Source organism: Glycine max, chromosome 17 (assembly GCF_000004515.6).
Source record: "Glycine max cultivar Williams 82 chromosome 17, Glycine_max_v4.0, whole genome shotgun sequence".
NCBI lineage: Eukaryota > Viridiplantae > Streptophyta > Magnoliopsida > Fabales > Fabaceae > Glycine > Glycine max.
Genome location: NC_038253.2, coordinates 31,720,469 through 31,741,668, shown reverse-complemented (window position 1 = coordinate 31,741,668; position 21,200 = coordinate 31,720,469). Strand labels below are relative to the sequence as shown.

General features: G+C 29.7%; 1 long non-coding RNA gene and 1 pseudogene across 1 annotated transcript; both read left to right on the top strand.

Moving 5' to 3' along the window:
- Positions 1-531: 531 nt before the first annotated feature.
- On the top strand, positions 532-8,572 carry LOC106796687 (uncharacterized; annotated as a pseudogene).
- A 1,160-nt stretch (positions 8,573-9,732) lies between these two features.
- On the top strand, positions 9,733-12,174 carry LOC102664427 (uncharacterized). The gene is made up of 4 exons (XR_005889161.1): positions 9,733-10,363; positions 11,099-11,160; positions 11,252-11,691; positions 11,958-12,174. It is a non-coding gene; the product is annotated as an uncharacterized lncRNA (long non-coding RNA).
- The last annotated feature ends 9,026 nt before the right edge of the window (positions 12,175-21,200 follow it).

The following is a 21,200-nucleotide window of genomic DNA, read 5'->3' as shown; positions in this document are numbered from 1 at the left end:
CCTTTGTTGTAAATTGCGTTCTAAATTTTTGACCTCTAAAAATGCAGATCAATCACATAGTCGATTCTATATCCAGAACTTACTCCTCTGTATATAATATATCTTTACAGCTGAGTCTGATCATTCCTCCATGACTGATTTTCGAAACTACTTAAATTCAACTTGCATGTTTACTTTTGTTTTTATTACATAATTGAACATTTGAAATTACTTTGATGTATAATTTGTTCTCTGTGTATTTCAAATCTTTGTTGTGGTGAATTGATATACCAAAGAGTTTCATTGATATCAACTGCAAACATGCAAAAGAATGCAAATGCAAATGCATGTACCTCAGGTAAAGCCAGAATGTATAGAAAAGGTATCCAGCAAAAAAAAGAAAAGGCTCAGCTTGACAGATCACATGAGACAAGTATAGATTCCACTCTGAAAGATATACAATGTCATGGTGAGAAATTATAAATAAGATGTTTTCTTTTATAAATACATTAATTTGTTCAACTTGACTTAATTTGTCTCTATTTTTAAGTCATGACAGTTGATTTATTAGAAGATATGAATTCTGAATCTCCACAAGGTATGATGATAGAAAATCCTTACTCACTTTTTTGCCCAAATTTTAATTATATCTATGATATCTAACGTAAATTGTCACAGCATCTGATTCTAATTCTTTCTCTGACGATGAAAATTGCGAATCCAATACTAATGAAGCTGCAATCGATACTGAAGGTAATAATTATAGCTTTGATATAACGTTAAGGATATCAACTGATATCCTTTAAATTAAATTCCAGTATCTCATTAGACAATTTCAGGCTATTCAGACTTGGGTGATCAGGCCATGCAATGTACACATTGCAATGCAAAAATGTGGTATGATGAAAGAATTTCAAAAGATAGAAATACAACAAGTCCAAAATTCAGCTTATGTTGTGGAGATGGGAAAGTTGAGCTTCCGTTATTACAAAGTCCACTGAAATATCTTGAACGACTTCTGTTTGATGGTAAAGCAAGTGATAGTAAAAATTATCAATGTAACATACAGACATACAACATGATGTTTGCCTTTACGTCTGCTGGTATTAAGCTAGACAAATCAATTAATGAAAGTAGAGGACCTCCTACAATTAGAATTCAGGGTCAACTATGCCATCGAATAGGCAGCTTATTACCAATGCCTGGAAAGCAACCAAAATTTTCACAATTGTATATCTTTGATACGCAGAATGAAGGTGAAAATAGAATTAATACAATGAGGTAGTACTTCTTTTGTTTCTTTTATTATCAAATATGATGTATTCTAATTGCGAAAGCATTTTTTGTCACACCAATGGATCTGCTTTTATATTATTTTTTGCAGTCAACATGTTGGAATTCAACTAGAGATTGTTTCAACTTTAAGTCAAATGCTGGATGAGTACAATGTTCATGCAAAAAGTTTTAGAATGGTCAGGGACAGATTGGCAGATACTCAAGTCGATAATGTAAAATTGAGATTGATAGCTATACGTGAGAAAGATGGTCATACGTACAATCTCCCAAATGTTTATGAAGTTACTGCTCTAATTATTGGTGATTTTGATCTAGACTCAAGAAGGGATATTATTGTTGAAACTCAAAATGGAGAATTACAAAGAATCCATGAATTACACTCTAGCTATCTAGGACTCCAACACCCTATACTCTTCCCTTATGGTGAAGATGGATATAGACCTGATATACTTCACCGTTGTACACTTAGCAGCAGAAAAAGGAAGAGAAATCGTCTAACAATGAGAGAGTGGTTTGCTTATAGACTACAGTCCAGATCAAATGAAGCACAAACTTTGTTGCATTCTAGAAAACTATTCCAACAATTCATTGTTGAAGCATACACGATGGTTGAGTTTGAAAGACTTAGCTACATTAGGAATAATAAAAAAAAACTTAGAGTTGACAAGTATTGCAGTTTACAAACATCATTAGATGCTGGAAGCAGTAAAGGTTCTTCTAAAGGAAAAAGAGTGATTTTGCCGTCAACCTTTGTTGGCAGTCCACGCTATATGGACCAACTTTATTTTGATGGTATGACAATATGCAGCCATATGGGTTTTCCAAATCTTTTTATTACTTTAACCTGTAATCCAAATTGGCCTGAAATCCGTAGAGTGCTTGCACCTTTGAATCTAAAACCAACAGATAGATCGGATCTTATCTTACGTGTTTTCAGATTGAAGTATGAGCATATGCTTTTTGACTTAACAAAAAAACACTTGCTTGGAAAAGTTGTCGCATGTGAGTTTGCCATTAATATGCTTTTTAAAGTTACACATTTGTTTATTGTTTTTCATTTTTCCTTGATATAATACAACTATATAGAATTTCTATATTACTGTTCCACTATTAATACAATTAGCTAACAATTGCAGATATGCACACAATTGAATTTCAAAAAAGAGGACTTCCTCATGTGCATTTATTGCTATTCTTACATCCAGATAATAAATATCCATCTTCAGATGACATTGACCACATAATATCAGCAAAAATTCCTTCGCATGAAAATGACCCTGAACTCTATACATTAGTCCAAAATCATATGGTACATGGACCATGTGGAATTCTCCAACCTAAGTCTCCATGTATGAAAGAAGGAAAGTGTAGCCGTTTTTACCCAAAAATGTTTCACCCTCAAACTGTTTTAGATTCAAATGGCTGTCCAATCTATCGTAGAAGAAATGATGGTCGTATCATTTCAAAGAATGGAGTTATTATTGATAATAGATATATAGTACCTTACAATGCAAAATTGCTCAGGAAATACCAAGCACATATAAATGTTGAATGGTGTAATCAAAATACTTCCATTAAATATCTATTTAAATATATAAACAAAGGTTATGACAGAGTCACTGCTGTTGTTATTCATGATGCTAATGGTACACTTGAGAATGCTATCAGTCAAAATGATGAGATTAAAGAATATGTGGATTGCAGGTAATATTAATTCAACATGTATACTTAAGTTACTGATTGTTTCTTTAATTAATTCTTTTAATTATGATTTTTTTTTGTCAGATATATTTCTCCATGTGAAGCTACTTATAGAATTTTTGGTTTTCCAATACATGCTAGAAAGCCTGTTGTGGAGAGATTACATTTTCATCTGCCAGGACAACACAGTGTTTTTTATGAAGATGATGATGATATAGATGATATCCTGTCAAAGCCAAGTATTTCAGATTCAAAATTCTTAGCCTGGATGAATAGCAACAAATGTTTTTCAGAGGGTAGAAATCTGACTTATTCACAATTTGTTTCCAAATTTGTCTACAACCAAAAGGCTAGATCATGGAACCTTAGAAAGAAAGGCAATACAATTGGCAGGTTAATATGGGTTCCACCAACCATTGGTGAATTGTTTTATCTAAGAATGATGCTTACTACATGTAAAGGAGCTACTTCATTTGAAGATATTACAACAATTGAAAATGTTATATACCCTACATATAGAGAAGCATGCTTTGTAATGGGTTTTTTGCAAGATGTCAGAGAATTTGTGGAAGCAATCAAAGAAGCTAAGGACTAGGGTACATCTAATTATTTGAGGAAATTATTTGTGTTAATACTATTATCAGGTGTCATTACTAAACCTGAAGAACTTTGGAATCAAACATGGAATTGGTTAGCTGAAGACATTGCATATCATTATAAAAAAACAACTCTGAACACAAGTTAGTTTTAATCAGTTTGTAACTTTCTATATTGAATAACATCACAGATATGCATTGTTTAACTATCTCCTTTATCATTTGTTAGAATTACACATTGATGATGAGCAACTCAAAAATTTAACATTACTGGAAATTGAAAAACTTCTGCATCCAAACCAAAAATTACTCAGAGACTATCCTGCAATGCCATATCCTAAGGGTGGAAATCCTGCATCATGTCTAGAGAATAGTTTGATATTGTTTGAACTTAATTACAACAATGATGAGGCTAGATTAGAATTCGAAAATCTTTTTCTATCGATGACAGGTAATCTACCAATTCATATATTATAAATTGCATTTAACAAAGTTAAATTCCATCTGTATTTTCTAATTTTACATCCGCTAATTCTTCAATTCCATCAAATCTCAACTTATTCTTTATTCTAAACAAACAAAAACAAATTTATCACAAAATTATGGAAGTTGTCAACGACAATGAAGGTGACATGTTTTTTCTATATGGATATGGAGGTACAGGAAAAACATACATATGGAGAACATTAGCAAGTTCACTGAGGGCAAAAAATCAAATTGTGATTATGGTTGCTTCTAGCGGCATAGCTTCTTTGTTATTGCCAAGAGGCAGGACTGCTCATTTCAAATTTAAGATAATGGTGCCAATTTTTGAAGACTCAACATGCAATATACTTCAAGGAAGTCAGCTAGCAGAATTGTTAAATCAGACAAATCTGATAATTTGGGATGAAGCACCCATGGCACACAAATTTTGCTTTGAAGCACTTGATCAAACTTTAAGAGACATTATTAAAGAAAAAAAAAATCCCAATAAAATTTTTGGAGGCAAAGTTATTGTATTTGGTGGAGATTTTCGACAAATTCTGCCAGTCATTCCAAGAGGAAGTCGTTCAGACATTATAAATGCAACAATCAATTCATCATATTTGTGGCCTTCCTGTGAAGTCTTAACACTCACAAAAAACATGCGTTTACAAGGCAATGCCCAATTAATTGATGATCAAGAAACTACTAAATTTGCAAAGTGGATTCTAGATATTGGGGATGGATTTATTGGGAATCAAAATGATGGATATGCTACTATTGAAATTCCTGAGTACCTACTGATTACTGAATATAATGACCTCATTGATGCTATAGTCAAATCAACATTTCCAGATTTATATCAACATCACAATAATCCTGATTTCTTCAAATCTAGAGCAATATTAGCTTCCACCAATGAAACAGTTGAAGAGGTCAATGATTATATACTTTCCTTGATTCCAGGTATTTATGCATATCTGAAATTTATAAAAACTAAGGTATACTTAGTATTTATTCTCTATTTAGCTTTGTATGGTACCTCAAATAAATATAATAGGTGAACAAATGGAATACTTAAGCTCTGATTATATAGAGAAGTCAAAAACCATTGACAGTTGGCATTTCCAATCAATCACAATTGAATTTCTCAATTCACTAAACACATTTGGTCTGCCAAATCATCGTATCAAGCTAAAAATCGGTAGTCCTATAATGTTGCTAAGAAACTTAGACCAAACCCAAGGACTCTGTAATGGTACTAGATTAATAGTTACTAGACTAGCCAAACATGTCATTGCAGCTGAAATCATTTCTGGCAAAAATGTTGGTGATAATGTTTACATCCCAAGAATGTCAATGTCACCTTCACAATCACCATGACCTTTCAAGCTTTTAAGAAGACAGTTTCCAATCATGCTATCTTATGCAATGACGATTAACAAGTCTCAGGGCCAATCACTTTCTATGGTTGGGCTTTATTTGCCAAAACCAGTCTTTAGCCATGGGCAATTATACGTTGCATTATCGAGGGTCAATTCAAGGCAAGGATTAAAAGTTCTTATTCATGATAAAGACCAAAAAAATATGACTACTACTACTAATGTAGTCTTCAAAGAGGTTTTGAAAAATCTTACAAGGTAACTCTAAATTTTCAAACAAGAAATTGTACTATCTATTGACAATAATTCCAAACTGTTATCTTACTTATATACATTCTAACATATAGCCAAAGATGATATCATATATTACAATGTTAAATTTAACATTGCCAGGTATGCAATCTTAATCACCACATTAATATCTTCCATTTATAATTTCATTTACTTAACATTATACTATTTAGCAGTTTATCACAGCTTAACATTTGCTTTGACATTTACATGAACAAATTTTCTTTATTTCTCTGCGAAATATAGAAATTTTAATTGCTGAAGTTCAATGATGAAATATCTAGCGTTCATATGTTACTGCTTATATGATAATTATGCTTGAAACAATATTTTTTAAAAATTGTTCGTGTCAATCGTCCAAATGTAGCACATCATGCTGCATATACTGCATTCCTTCAAACCAACATCATTCTTATTTTACACAAAAAAAAACCACATTTAAAAAATGCAGTTATGCAAGATGACATAATCACCTTTAAATAATTCGTTCATACCCCCTCTGCAATACATAAAAAACAAAATGTTAACAAGCAATTCTAGAAGTTGGCCCAATGCTCATATCTTGGCCCAAGATAAATTTAGACAGTTACTGCCCTATAATACCAACGGTCTTAGGCTTCAAATTCGAACAAAAACTCTTCATCTACTTCATACTTCTTCAATTCACAGTTATTGATATCACATTTATTTACAACCGTGCGACATTGGAAAGAAGCAAATATTAAATACCACACTAAAGGCCTATCATCTACTTTCTTTTGCAAATCCTTTTTCATTCCTCTGTCCAAACTCTACTTTCATGCCATACAGAAAATGAGCACCACATCTTCAACCGCATCAACTGAGGTAAATCATTTCTACTCTTTTCTTCACGACACCTAACTTTTTGTTGCGTTTATTTTCATTTTCATGGGTTTTTGGTTTGCGATTTTTCTGCTATGTTTCTGATGCACGTGGTTTAGCGGTTTTGTGCAATGTCGTTGTTTTTTGTCGTGTCATTTTCCTTACTTTCTTTTTCAAGTTTGAAAACAAAACTGGACTTGAAGGTGTCCGGCCCTCCTTGGTCGTTTCTTTTCTAACTTTTATGTGCATGGCTTGGTCGTTTCTTTTCTAACTTTTATGTGCATGGCTATCATTTTCGTTTTTGTTTTCCACTTTCGTTTTGTTCTATTGTCGTCGTTGTTCTATTTTTTCGTTTAATGTCTTTGCCTTTGATTTGGTTTCCGTTTGTATGCACATTACTCCTTTCCGCTGTTTTTCTTTTTTGGTGTTTTGTTTACAAACCTTTATATTGTGCATCCCTGTCATTTTATAATGGCATCATGCGACCACCACTGATCATGCAATTTATCGATGCCTTCAACAATGACAAGGTCATCTTTTTTCTCAATTCTTCCATTACTATTATTGTTACATATACATGCATTTATATTTCCCACTTTTTTTTCAGAATACCATACAACTTCCAACCTTCTATCATACTCAATGGGCACCAAACTATCCTGAGATTGTTCATCTCAGATACAATGGAGCCATTTATGAAGTACGAGTCAGACAACGCAGAGATAAAGTGTATTTAGCAGATGGACTCCAAAGCTTCTGGAAAGATTTGAAAATTTATGAGTCAACCAGCATCAACTTTTTTGCATGTGACAATCACTCTGTTTTTTACATACATTTCATACCACCACTGGAGCGGCAAACTTGCGGCAGGCAGAGGAAGACCATATGGACTCTTCAACTTACTCAGGAAATGCCGGATCATCCTGAACCCCTGGTAAGCTGACTTTCATATCTTAATCTCTTTAAACACATTTTTACCATTTTAACAATTTAATTTTTTTCCAAATTACAGAAACTCCCCCATTGTACAGAAGTTCCTCTTAGAGCTTGCGGCAACCACATGACAGTCTTAAGGCGGCATGGCCCCCCACTGCAATGGAAAGTTGAAACGCTGAATCCTGCTATTGGTGGAAAAGGTGTTGTCCAACCATGGTATGATTTTATTCAAGAAATGGATTTTTGATGATGGAGATGAAATCTCTATTTATTATAGGTATTATGAAAAAATTTGGGATATCATAATCAGGAGGCAGGAAGATTGGGAAGATGATGACAGTGAGTACGTTGTCTTTATCATTTTGCTGTTAGTATGTTGCTGGTGCAACAAACAATTTTTTTATTTTGCTATGTTGTTGGTGCAACGAACAATATTTTTATTTTCCTGTTAATTATCCATGAACAACTAGATTAATGCTTTAGTGTTAATTTTTATACTCATGCATGTGCACGGGTTGCAGACTAGTTATCTAATAAAAGAGAAGTAATTGGAAAAGCCTGTTGTGCCCCTACCTAGAATTTTGACACATGTCACTTTTTCGGGTTTTTTGGTCATTTTGTCTCTCCCTTTTTTGGCACCATTTTTTTGTTGCCTCCGCCACATGTCGCTTGCTGATTGACGGATTTTAACTTCCCATTTAATTCCACTTAATACTTGGAACTGCCCTCACCACATGTCGCTTCCTGACTGGCGGATTTAAACTCCTCATTTAATTCCACTTAATAATCACAACTTTCTTCTCTCTCCTGCATCATTTTCTCTGTTGTTGCGTTTTCTCCCTCAATCTTCTCTTTCTCCATCTTTCTCTTCCTCAATCTTCTCCTCTTTTCCTTACTTTCTTCTCTCTCCTGCATCATTTTCTCCGTTGTTGCGTTTTCTCCCTCAATCTTCTTTTTCTCCATTTTTCTCTTCCTCAATTTTCTCCTCTTTTCCTTTTATTCTTTTTGTTTCTTCCTTCATGCAGGCGATTACTAGCGATTCTGGCTCCATGCACGCAAGTTGCAGCCTACAATCTGAAATGAGGACGAGTTTTTACTACAACACACTCACCTTCAGGTATTTCCTTCTTTTTTTTTCTTTCATTGTAGCTTGATATCTAATTTTTTTTAACCTTCCTTTTCTCTGTGAGTATTTTCTGCTATGGCTGAAGAATTTGTGAAGGGCTCTGTTCATCAAAACGGCGTTGCTCTTATAACCCTCGATCGCCTCAAAGGTATTTTCTTCTTTCTTTTTCTTTTTCTTTCACTGTAGCTTGGTATCTAATGTTTTTTTTTTGTGGTGTTGTTGATTTGTTGTTCACAGAGGTAAATGTTTTTTGCTTTGTTTGTGGTTTTCCCTCTTATGAGCTGATCCACGAAAGAGCATCCACGAGGCAAGTTTGTTAGTTTTTGATCTATTTTTTGCATGCTTCTTTCTGGTGACTCTTTTTTTTCAAAAACTGATATGTCTGATGTTGTTTGGTGTTTAACAGACGAATGTTCGAGGTAAGCTATAATGACCATGTCTGGAATGTTTTCTAATATCTATGCATGTTTGTTCGTTACCTTTTCTTTCCACCCCTGTCTTGCCTAATGTTATTTGGTGTATGTTTTGGTTGTCATTTAGGCAGGTGTCATTCTTTGTTACTATTGTTGTGCATTTTACTTAGAGTTTGATGGATTCTATTTTATTATGTTTTTTTCCATGCTTGATCAAGCGTGATGATGTAATATTGTTTTTGGAAGTTTTTGTCAGCATTTCAGAGTCATAGATGATGGAAGGAAGAGCATTAACATGCAGGTAAATATCTATTGTTTTGCACTTCAATCCATATTAAATCTCATGATTGTTGTCTCATACTCATTCCAAAGAAGAATCCCTTCTTACTTTTACTGTGTCGTGATTATTGTCTCAAACAATTCAAATTTCAAATTTTAAACATCTCAACTAAAATATTTTGTTTTAAATAAATCTGATTGATACCTAATTCTCATTGTTACAATTTTTCCCCACCTCATTCTATATTCCTGTATCATTTGTGTCTGTTCATTTTTTTTAATTTCACATATTTTCTATTTTTTGGAATTCAAATTGCATACAGTTGTGGCTTTATTGATGGATTCTATTTTATTATATATTTTTTCCTGCTTGATCAAGTGTGATGATGTAATGTTTTTTTTTGGAAGTTTTTGTCAGCATTTCAGAGTCATAGATGATGGGAGGAAGAGCATTAACATGTAGGTAAATATCTATTGTTTTGCACTTCAATCTATATTAATTTTCTTGATTATTGTCTCATACTCATTCCAAAGAAGAACTTCTTACTTTTATTCTGTCGTGATTATTGTCTCAAACAATTCAAAATTCAAATTTTAAACATCTCAACTGAAATATTTTGTTTTAAATAAATCTGATTGATACCTAATTCTCATTGTTACAATTTTTCCCCCCACTTCATTCTATATTCTTGGATCATTTGTGTCTGTTCATTTTTTTTTAATTTCACATATTTTCTATTTTTTTGGAATTCAAATTGCATACGGTTGTGGCTTTATTGATGGATTCTATTTTATTATGTTTTTTTTTCTGCTTGATCAAGTGTGATGATGTAATATTTTTTTTTTGGAATTTTTTGTTAGCATTTCAGAGTCAGAGATGTGGAACCCTGTGTCTTGATCAAGTGTTATTGATGCTTTAGAAAGATTCAGGACTTCTTCACGAGGCCATCAGGGATGCAAAAACGCAATGATTTGACTTCTCAATATAATGCTGGTGGATATATACCTCAGCAAGATGGAGCTGGGGATGCTGCACATGGAGTTTTTGAAATTGAGGTATTTTTTTATCCCTTATTGGTCAGCATAATATATATCTCCAGGATGTCTACTATCTTTTAGTCAATTGTTAAATTAAATTTTATAGTATACATAATTATATAATAGGTATTATATACTTTAATCTCTGATACAATAACACATCTTCTTATTTTATTTGTTAAAGTTTTGTCATGATCAGTCGATTATATAATAGGTATTATGCGCTAACTTTTTGACGATGTGGTTGCTAGATTGTAACTATGAACTATATCAATTTTAAGCCAAAACTTGTAACCTAGGAAAACATTATGTTTTGTGCTACTAAGATCTTTTGAATTTATCTAAATTTTGTATTTTAAATTGTGAAAAAGTTGAAACTAATTGTGGGAATACATGGGATGCTCGTTGCTAATATCTTCTTTCGTTTGGTGTGTTGAAGATTATTTTGATGTAATGATTAATGGCACCGGTCTTGCTTTGTAATTTGTAAAAGCATGCTATCATAGTAATTCAATCTAGCCAATTTGTTGATTGTAATTTCAGGTCTGAGCAATTTGGTTGGTAGAACCTGTGGTCTTAGAGAGTCAAGTTTTTTTTGCCTAATTCAATATTTCATTTTAATTTTGTTGTACGGTGATTTTTAAGGCCTGTGATTTTTTTTCCTAATTCAATATTCCATTTTAATTTTGTTGTGCAGTGATTTTTGTGTTATTTTTTTTTTGTTTAATTATTGTTATTATTATTATTATGTAGGTGCTAGCTGAAGGCCCCTTTTGTACGTTGTGATGACACATGTCTTCTTTCTACTCTCTCAGGTAAAACTAACATGCTAATTTGTTATAGAACCCTCTGAGTTACTTTTTAAATTTGAGGATTTACCTGGATAATTTCTTTTTACCAATGCAGGGGAAGGCATGAGTGAACTGTCTTTGGCAGATCGTGCCACCATAACAAACATGGAAAATAGTTATGTTTGGATTCTGATTATTTCTCATGCTACCACGTATAAAAACAAAATGTTGGGATATATTGAAGACTATTTTTTCCATATTCTCTTTATTGCAGGATTTTGGTGGCTGTTTTGACAGTATGTGAGAGAGTTAGTGATACTTTTATATTTAGAATAATTTTAATTTTACATGCAATGAAAAAAAATTCATCCCGTGATTCAAATTTGTCTTCTGAATCAGGTTTTGTGATTTTAATTTTGCAGGTTAATTTAGAATACCTTGGTAGAGTTGTGTTCAACACAAATGCCAGGAACTGATTCACACACAACTATGATTGATGGCCTTGGTGTTGCTGGATGGGGAGTTGGTGGAATAGAAGCTGCAATGCTTGGCCAGGTAAAACTAACATGCTAATTTGTTACATAACCCTCTGAGTTACTTTTAAAATTAGATAATGAAATTAATTTATTCTCTGAGTATCTCTCAAAAATTCCAATTCTCTCCTTTCTTTTAACAATATGCATGTTGTTTGTAATAATGTATAGACCTGTGTGGTTTTGACTATAGGAGAAGTTATTGTTAGAAGTTTTTGTATTTATCTAAAATCTTTTTATTTGGGGGTTTGGAGTTTGGACATTAAAGTTTTGTCTGGTTTGTTGCAGGTTAGTATTTATATTTTTTATTATTATTATTTTTAGTGAATGACAATTAAACCAAGGATACCAAGGATACCAAATGCTCTAACAAGAGGAAGACTTGAGCTGGGACATTGAAGATGATGATGATGAGACTGTTAAGGCTTGAAATGTTTGATGCATTATGTTCTGATTTCTCAATGGGAGTGTATGGTGTAAGTGTCATTTTCACGCAAAGAAATTTGTCCGTGTTTTTATATTTTCAGAAATTGGGATAGAAGTATTGTAGTTTGTTCTGTTCCTAAAATGCATGAAAAGTATTTATTTCTATGTTATTGTTTCTAAAAGTCTGCCTGTGCCTTTTATTTGACAACTTATGAATCAGAACTAATTATTTATTACCAGTAATATATTCCTTTAAGAAACTTGAGCTATGCTCACTTTATCTGGAAACATAAGTGATCAAATCAAAATCAAAGCAGAGGAAATGAACGAGTTTCCCGCAATTCTTTTAAAAATAAAAAAATGACTAAAATCAAATTAGAGAAAGTCAGATATAAACTACATCACTGTCATTCCTAACCCAAAAAGTCTTGCTACTATTCATGGAAGTTATAATGCTTTTCATGATTTCACATAGATAAAGTCAATAATTCACATTAGTATGAATTATATAAAAGGAAAAGGTAGTAAGCCGCAGTTGCATCGCACCACAAGAACACGGATATGTTGGAAATGAGAAATGGTAACCATAGTTTGTTTTTGTACAGCTTCTGTATAAAAGAAAAGAGAGATGAGAAGAAAAGAAAGAAAAGTTTGTGATGAGTGATGCAATAAAGATAAAAAAAAGAGAGGAAAATAAATGTTTTTAACAGTATTGTATGAATAATATAAATTGTGGAAAATATTCAGCTGAAATTGTGTTAAGTGTATACTTTCGAGACAAGAGATAGTTACTTATCTAACCAATATAAGAATAATTAAAACAATCCACAAATAACAGAGCGTGTTAAGTACATTATCTTAAGTACGATCATTGCTCATAGTGCAACATAAAAGTATAACCTCTTGAGTTTTTTTTTTTTAAAGGAAAAGTATAACCTCTTGAGTTTTTTTTTAAAGGAAAAGTATAACCTCAAATTTATTTAACTAATTTAGTTCACCTGTTTTTAAAATGAAGCAGATCTAGTTTTGTGGTGTTTTTCTATCTTAAATTCTAAATTCTAATTTTCTATTAAAAATCTTCACAAATTCGATTGATTATTATCAATCTATTTTTCAGAATAGTTATAAATTTTAACATTTAAATTACAAATTAAAATTTAAAAACAAAGCAAATTTGACAAAAGTTGAGTTAAATTAATTTTACCTCACTTTCAAAATGGTTTTACATCAATTTTTTAAAAAAAGGCAATTTCAAGACGTGTTTGATTGTGTTTTTTTTTTAATCTATTTTATAGAATAATTTTAAAAATAGAGATGTTTTGATTTTTTTTAGTTTTTTAGTCACCATAACATTACATTAGTATAAAATATTAATTAATTTTATTAATGACTAATTTTTTATAAAGGCATATATTTATTACTACTAAAGAAGTTATTTATACTAATACAACTTAGTTTTATTTATTAACATTATCTTATTCATATATACTAATAATATTAACTATTAAATACTAAAAAACAATAAATATATAATAATACTAAAATAAATATAATATTATTAAAAAATAACTTATAATTCTAATACTATATCTTTTCCTAAAATAAATACTATAAACAATAACTTTTTTTTACATCCATTTTTTGCACCTTTTTTCCCTGTTGCCCCAGCCACATGTGACTCCCTGATTGACGGATTTCTAACTTCCCATTTAATTTTACTTAATTCCCCTGTTGCCTCTCCCACGTGTCTTGTTGTCCAGGCTTCTCCGGTCATGTCGGTGTAAACGTGCATTATGCTTCCTCCCATGTCCAAAAACCCATTTTTTTTTGTATTATCGTTTACCTATTCCTTCTTCGTGTTCTTCCTTCTCCAAAACCAAAACCAAACTTCTCTCTCTAAAAAGCGCAGTTTCAACTTTCTCTCTCATCGCTTCGCCGGAATCTCACCACCTCCGTCGCCAGAAAGGTGAGGCTTGGAGCTCACGAGTCGTGACGCCATCCTCAGGAGAACCTAATGCAGCCTTTTAAACAAATAATCACATAACCATCAGAATCACAAAAACAAAAATGTTCAGGCACATCATGTACATCATATAAAATGAATAATAATAATAATAATAATAATAATAATAATAATAATAATAATAATAATAATAATGATAATAATAACAACAACAACAATAAAATTAAATAGAATCCTAATCCAGTTTCCTGCAACAAACTATCTAACAAAAGAAATGTACCTGTTGTGCCCATACCTAAAATGCTTTATTATTATTATTATTATTATTATTATTATTATTATTATTATTATTAACTATTATTTGAGCCTCCAAAAGTATGCTGCTATGTATACTGTTATATCATACTGCAATTTTACATTTTAAATCATAAAATTTATTGTTGTTGCAGGAAGCTAGATTAGGATTTTATTAAATTTTATTGTTGTTGTTGTTGTTGTTGTTGTTGTTATTATTATTATTATTATTATTATTATTATTATTATTATTATTATTATTATTATTATTATGCTCTAGCTGAAGACCCTTTTTTATGTTGTGATGCCGAGAGTGAACATTGAGATTTTTCTTTGAGATTCTTGGTGTGTCATTCTCCAATTGGCGGATTTCAACTTTCCATTTAATTTCACTTAATAATCTGACTCAAATCCTGAATCTTCTCTTCCTTGTTTATCTCTTTTTCTTCCTTATTACTCTCTCTCTTCGTTAATCTTTTCTTTCTTCGGCTTTCATCAATCTTCTATTTTCATTATTTTGATATTGTAATTCTGTTTTCGTAAATAAATAGGCACAGTTGTTGTTCCCAACAAGTGTGTTGCATCTTTGGCAGACACAATGGAGCAAGAGAATCACAATATCAAAGGAGTGAGTTTACTTCGAAAATCGGAATGTGTTGTGTGTGTTGGATTTTCTGTTTTTGATAGAGTTCTCTTCTCATCTTCATTCTATTTTTTGCGATTTTGATTATGATTCTTTTTTCTTTTTTTTTGGTCTGCTTTTTTGTGGTTTGATTTTTGGGACAAGCTACAGTAAGAACGACGGTGTTGAAGGTTATGATGCTTTGCCCATGCAAGGGTTGCAACAATAGGATTCACATGTCGGTGTTGAAGAATAAAGTCCCAAAGTGCATCCTATTTTTAAGGAACTCAAAGCCTACATGATAATAATAATAATAATAATAATAATAATAATAATAATAATAATAATAATCCCATGACCCTACCATTTTTCCAAATAATTAAAAGAATTAGGACTGGTGATTGACATGTGAGATTTTCTATAATAAAATATCTAATCACTTTAGTTGGAGAGGGCACCTCAGCCTCAACTCATCACCTTCCCTTTGTGTTCTTTAGTATTTTACATTAAACATTGCATTTGTGTAATAAGAGAATGACTGGATGAGTAATTATAAATACATGTATGATATTAATATGGAAATACATTTAAGAAAAAAAATTAACCTTTCTTTAAGGAAGATACTATAAGAAAAATGACATAATATAGGATCTCATATATACTTTTTTTAGGCAATGTAACAACCCGTCCATACACACAAGCTTCTGGAACCCTCTGATTGGCGGATTTCAACTCCCCATTCAATTCCACTTAATGCTCAGAACTGTCTTCTATTTCCTGCGTTTTCTCTATTACTCTCTCTCCCTGAATCTTCTCCTTCTCCATCTTTCTCTTCCTAAATCTTTTCCTTTTTTTTCTTTTATTCTTTTCGTTTCGTCCTTCATGCAGGCGATTACTAGCGATTCCAACTTCATGCAGGCAAGTTGCAACCTACAATTCAAACTGAGTACGAGTTTTTACCACAACACACTCACCTTCAGGTATTTCTTCTTTCTTTTTCTTTTTCTTTTTCTTCCACTGCAGTTTACGCAAGGTTTTGAAACCCTCAACATGAAGAGAGAGGAAAATCTAAGGCTGCGACATGTGAGACTTTTTTCAGTTTTTTGGTCATTTTACCCCTCCCTTTTTTTGCACCGTTTTGTTTTGTTGCCACCGCCAAGTGTCGCATTGCATATCAAGTTTCAAACATATGTCACTCCCTAATTGGCGGATTTCAACTCCCCATTTAATTTCACTTAATAATCAGAATTGTCCTCTCTCTCCCTATTTCTTCGCCTCATTTATTATTATTATTATTGTTGTTGTTGTTATTGTTGTTGTAGTTGTTGTTATTATTATTATAATAATAATAATAATAATAATAATAATTATTATTATTATTATTATTATTATTATTGTGTATGCTCTAGCTGAAAGCCCTTTTTTATGTTATAATGCAAAGAGTGAACATTGAGATTTTTCTTTGGGATTCGTGGTGTGTGTAGGTGGTAATAACAAATAAAATCATTTTCCTTTTATGAAGCATTAAGTTTCATGCGGTTACATTGGTGAAATTCATGCAAGTACCAATTTGCCTATATAGTAATCCCTTTGTTTACCCGTTTGTCTATGCAGTAATGCTCTATATTACATAAATTTCTAACTATCTTTTTTTTTTCCTTTTCATTTTAACTGTAAATCTAGCTTGACACGTGACACATTTGTTGGTTTTTTGGTCATTTTGGCCTTTGCGTGATTTGCTTATGTGTGGCAGAGTTGTTGACATGTGGCAGCGACAAAGTGAGATCTTTCCTCTCTCTTCATCTCTATAGGAGGGTTCTAGAAACGTTGTTGCATTTTCTATTCTTGATATGACTCTCTTTTCATCTTCATTCTATTTTTTACAATTTTGGTTAAGGTTTGACGATGGGTTAGGTAGTCATGGTTTATCTCGCTGTCGTTCCTGTAGGATATATTTCCGCTTCCACAACCACATTTACCTCTTCTCCTTTCGGATTCACATTTCTCTTTCTCCACCGCAATACACTCACCTTCACGTATTTCCTTCTTCCTTTTTGCATTTCTCTTTCTCCAGTGCAACACACTCACATTCAGGTATTCCCTTCTTCCTTTTTGTTTTTCTTTTTCTTTCACTGCTTTGTTTTTTTTACTATACCTTTCTTTTAATTCATTCATCGAAAATCAATTGGCGAACGACCCATGCGTATGCACAGTTACTGACTAGTATTAATACTATATTAAAAGTTCAAAATAATATAAAAATTATTCTTATAAATTATAAAAGAGGAGGAAGCAAATTATATTAATGTAACTTAAGTAACTATTATAGTATTTTATAATTTGATATAGAATATGATTTTTATCGATCCATCAATTGAATTATATCTACATATTACCAATATTTTTTATGTGAAATTTTTTTAAAATTAAATAATAATAATAATAATAATAAGAAGAAGAAGAAGAAGAAGAAGAAGAAAGTAATCAAACGATTCATATTTTAGTATATATTAAAAAATTTATATCACATCAATTTTAATTTGTATGAATGAGGTAGTAAATAATTTTGTATTAATATGAAATTTCTTTATATATGATTTAAATGAAATAAAATTTTAATCTAATAATAGGTTTTAAGAAAACATTATCTAATTTAAAGTTATTAAACAGTATAATAATTTATTAAAATTATATCAATATAACTTAATCTCTCTCATTATAAAATATGAGTTTAATACCCTATGCAAAACTAGTTTTTAAAATAAAAGTAGGTTGACTCATGACTCCTTTCATAAGAATTTAATTCTTTATTATTTTTTAGAGTCTTACTTACCTGGATGTTTAATATATTAGTTAATGAACACAATGTTATTTATTCTAATATTTTTTTCTATTTTTAATTTTTTAATCGTGCCTACAAACACTAACATTTGTAATTCTTTGAATTGATTAAAAAAAAAGTTATCAAGAAATCGACCACCATTATCCTCTAAAAGGTTAACATGAATTGAATGAAACTTTATTTCCAACAATTTCCTTGGGGTTTGTTTGGTTTGCATTTTCATTTTCTGTTTTCATTTTCTAAAAACCGTTTTCATTTTTAAAAGATAAGAATTCTGACATGTTTGATTTGACTTTTTGCTTAAAATTACTTGCCACCGCGTTTTCATTTTATCCAAAATGAGTTTTCTGTAAAAATATTTTCATTGAAAACGTGATTTTATTGTTTCCATTTTCTAGTTCGTTTGGGAAAATATTTTTTAAAAATCCAACCAAACACATTTTCATCACCATTTTCTGTTTTTAGAGAATGAAAATAGGAAACAACCAAACCAAATACCACCTTATTCATGAAACCTTATTTTTTTATCAGGGTTATCAAGTGTTTTTAAAAAATAAAAAATATTTTGACTTTGACTACTCGATCACCAAACGATTTTTCTTTTGTAAAATCTTTTTGCTTTTTTTAAGCAAAATTCGTTAGATTAAAATTCAAATCTGGAACAAAAATGGTATGAAGATATCCTAAGTAAGGCTAACATAGATTGAAATCTAACTCGTAAAAGAACATTAATAGTAGTATTTAATATTGTTAAATCTATCTCTTCTAAAATAAAAATGATGTACTTTTAAAAAATAACAATTAATTAAAAAGTTGATCACTAAAATAATATATAATTAATTATAAAAATGTGTATATTTCAATCATTATTTTATAATTAATAAAAATAACTGCACTTTATCTTTAAAACTACAACTTTTTTTTTTATCAATATGGTATAATTTGCTTTTAGAATTATTAAATATTTTTTAAACAAATTACTAATATGAAATAAGTCATATTTTCTATATACACGAATAATTTTGTAACAATATGTATCAACAAGTTCTAAGAATTATAAATGTTTTTTTCCACAATAACATTTATAAAAAGTATTCATTAACTTTCTTGATAACTAATACGTACCTGGATCTCTTCTTACGATCATAATTTTTCACTCAAATTTGAGACATTGCTTAAGAGAATCTAGTTTAATTTAACTTGGACCAACAATTTATTTGTAGAATAATAAATATAAAAATTGCAATTGTAAAATATAGAGTAAATAATATATACTAATAATATAATTTTTTAATATCATTATCCTATGTTCAACAAAACTAGCTGAAAAGTTAGCTGATAGCTAGTAGTTAAAAATTAAAAAACTAGTTTATTAAATTAGGAGTGTTCAATAAAACTAGTTTGTCTAGTTAAAAAGTATAAAATTACATAAAAATAATAAAATATGATTAATTAAAAAAAGATAACAAGAAAAATCAATAAATATATTGAGGATGAAAGTGAAAGAAAATATAAAAAAATTAAAAGTTATAAGCTAACGTTTTAAAAATTATACTCCAATTAGCGTTTCAAACAACATTAGAATCTATTAAAAAAAATTGTTTACTGAACAAACAAATGAACATTTCAACTAATAAAAAAGTTAAAAACCAACTAAAATATCATATCGAATATAGTTTATATATAAAAAAATGTTTTATTGTAATTGGTGATGCCACCGGGTAATCCCATATAAATTCTTCTCCGTTAAATGCAATCAATTTTCTTTTTATTTGTTTTATTTTTTTATTAAATGCAATCAATTGAAATATTCATTTTAATTATTTATTATTCTTCATTAAATGCAATCAATTTGAACATTTGTTTGTATTATTTTATTCTTCTATATTAAAATCAAAATCATGCATAACAATTACTGAATTGTCTAAAAAATTGACTGAATTAAAAAAATTATGATTTGAATATTGAACCTAATAATGCAAGCATATATTTTGATTCAAACTAATTTATAGTAGTAATTCTTACCATCCATTTTTTATGGTTAAAACATTCAAAACTAAAACTACAAGTATATATTTTGATTTCTATTAAAAATTCAAAATTATAATCCGTAAGATTTCTATGATTTGAACATTTCGAAATAATAATAATATAATTTATTTTCATAATTTATATTTATTATCTTTAATTAAAAATTCAAAATTATAATCCGTAAGATTTCTATGATTTGAACATTTCGAAATAATAATAATATAATTTATTTTCATAATTTATATTTATTATCTTTAATTTATATTTTATTATTTAATAATTTTAAGTATTTATGTATTATAGTGATATATTCATGATAACAAATTATTATTACTTATTAATTATTAATATAAGAAACGGATAAATATACATTATCAAATAATACTATTATCTTAATTTTTGCACACAATCTCTGATTTGGATTATTAAGTAATACTATTACCTTAAATATAAATCATTTCACAATATCTATGTTGATAATAAATTATTATATTTCTTATATATAATTACCTTGAATACTAACAAATATTTATTATTATTGATTTGAGTTTATAATACTTTTTTAAAAAAATCAATCAATTTCTACATATATTAGTAAATTTACATGATAACTATTACATGTATCAATGGTAAATTTATTTAAAACTTTAGTAACTTTAATTTAAGTATTTTAATTAATATGTTATGGAGTATTCATCGACTTTGCTTATGACTCATCTCTGTTGAAGAAGTAGACTCATCACCTTTGCTAATGATTAATCTCCGTCGAAGAATCGAGCGGATCACCTTGGTTAATTACTAATCCATCCTAAGTGAAACGACTCGTGTCTCACTCGATCTAATGTCTTATTGGTTCTATTTGTAATAATTAATTAAGTAATTACATTTAAAATCTATTACAAAATAAAATTTTGTCTCGTGAACATATGTTACTCTTTTTAATAAATATTAGTCATCAACAAAATTATTAGATATTTCATATTAATAACATAATTAAAAAAATAACAAAAACTAAATTAATTTTTTAAAAGAAAGTCAAAAGGAAACATAGAAGACATCACTAAAGTAAAGTAAATTCTATCCAAGACAACACCTTCTATAATAGTCATCATCTTAAAATTGAATAGGTGTGTATATAAAAATATATTTAAATATTTATTAACTTATATTTATTTAAATTTAAATTAAATAATTAATAATATATAAAACTTAAAAATAATATAAAAATTACTCTTATAAATTATAAAATATAAATTTAATGTCCATGCCAGACACTAATGTAAGCTACTGACATAAATAATATATTATTATATTATGCGAGCCATAAAATAATTAATAATTATGTTAACAATA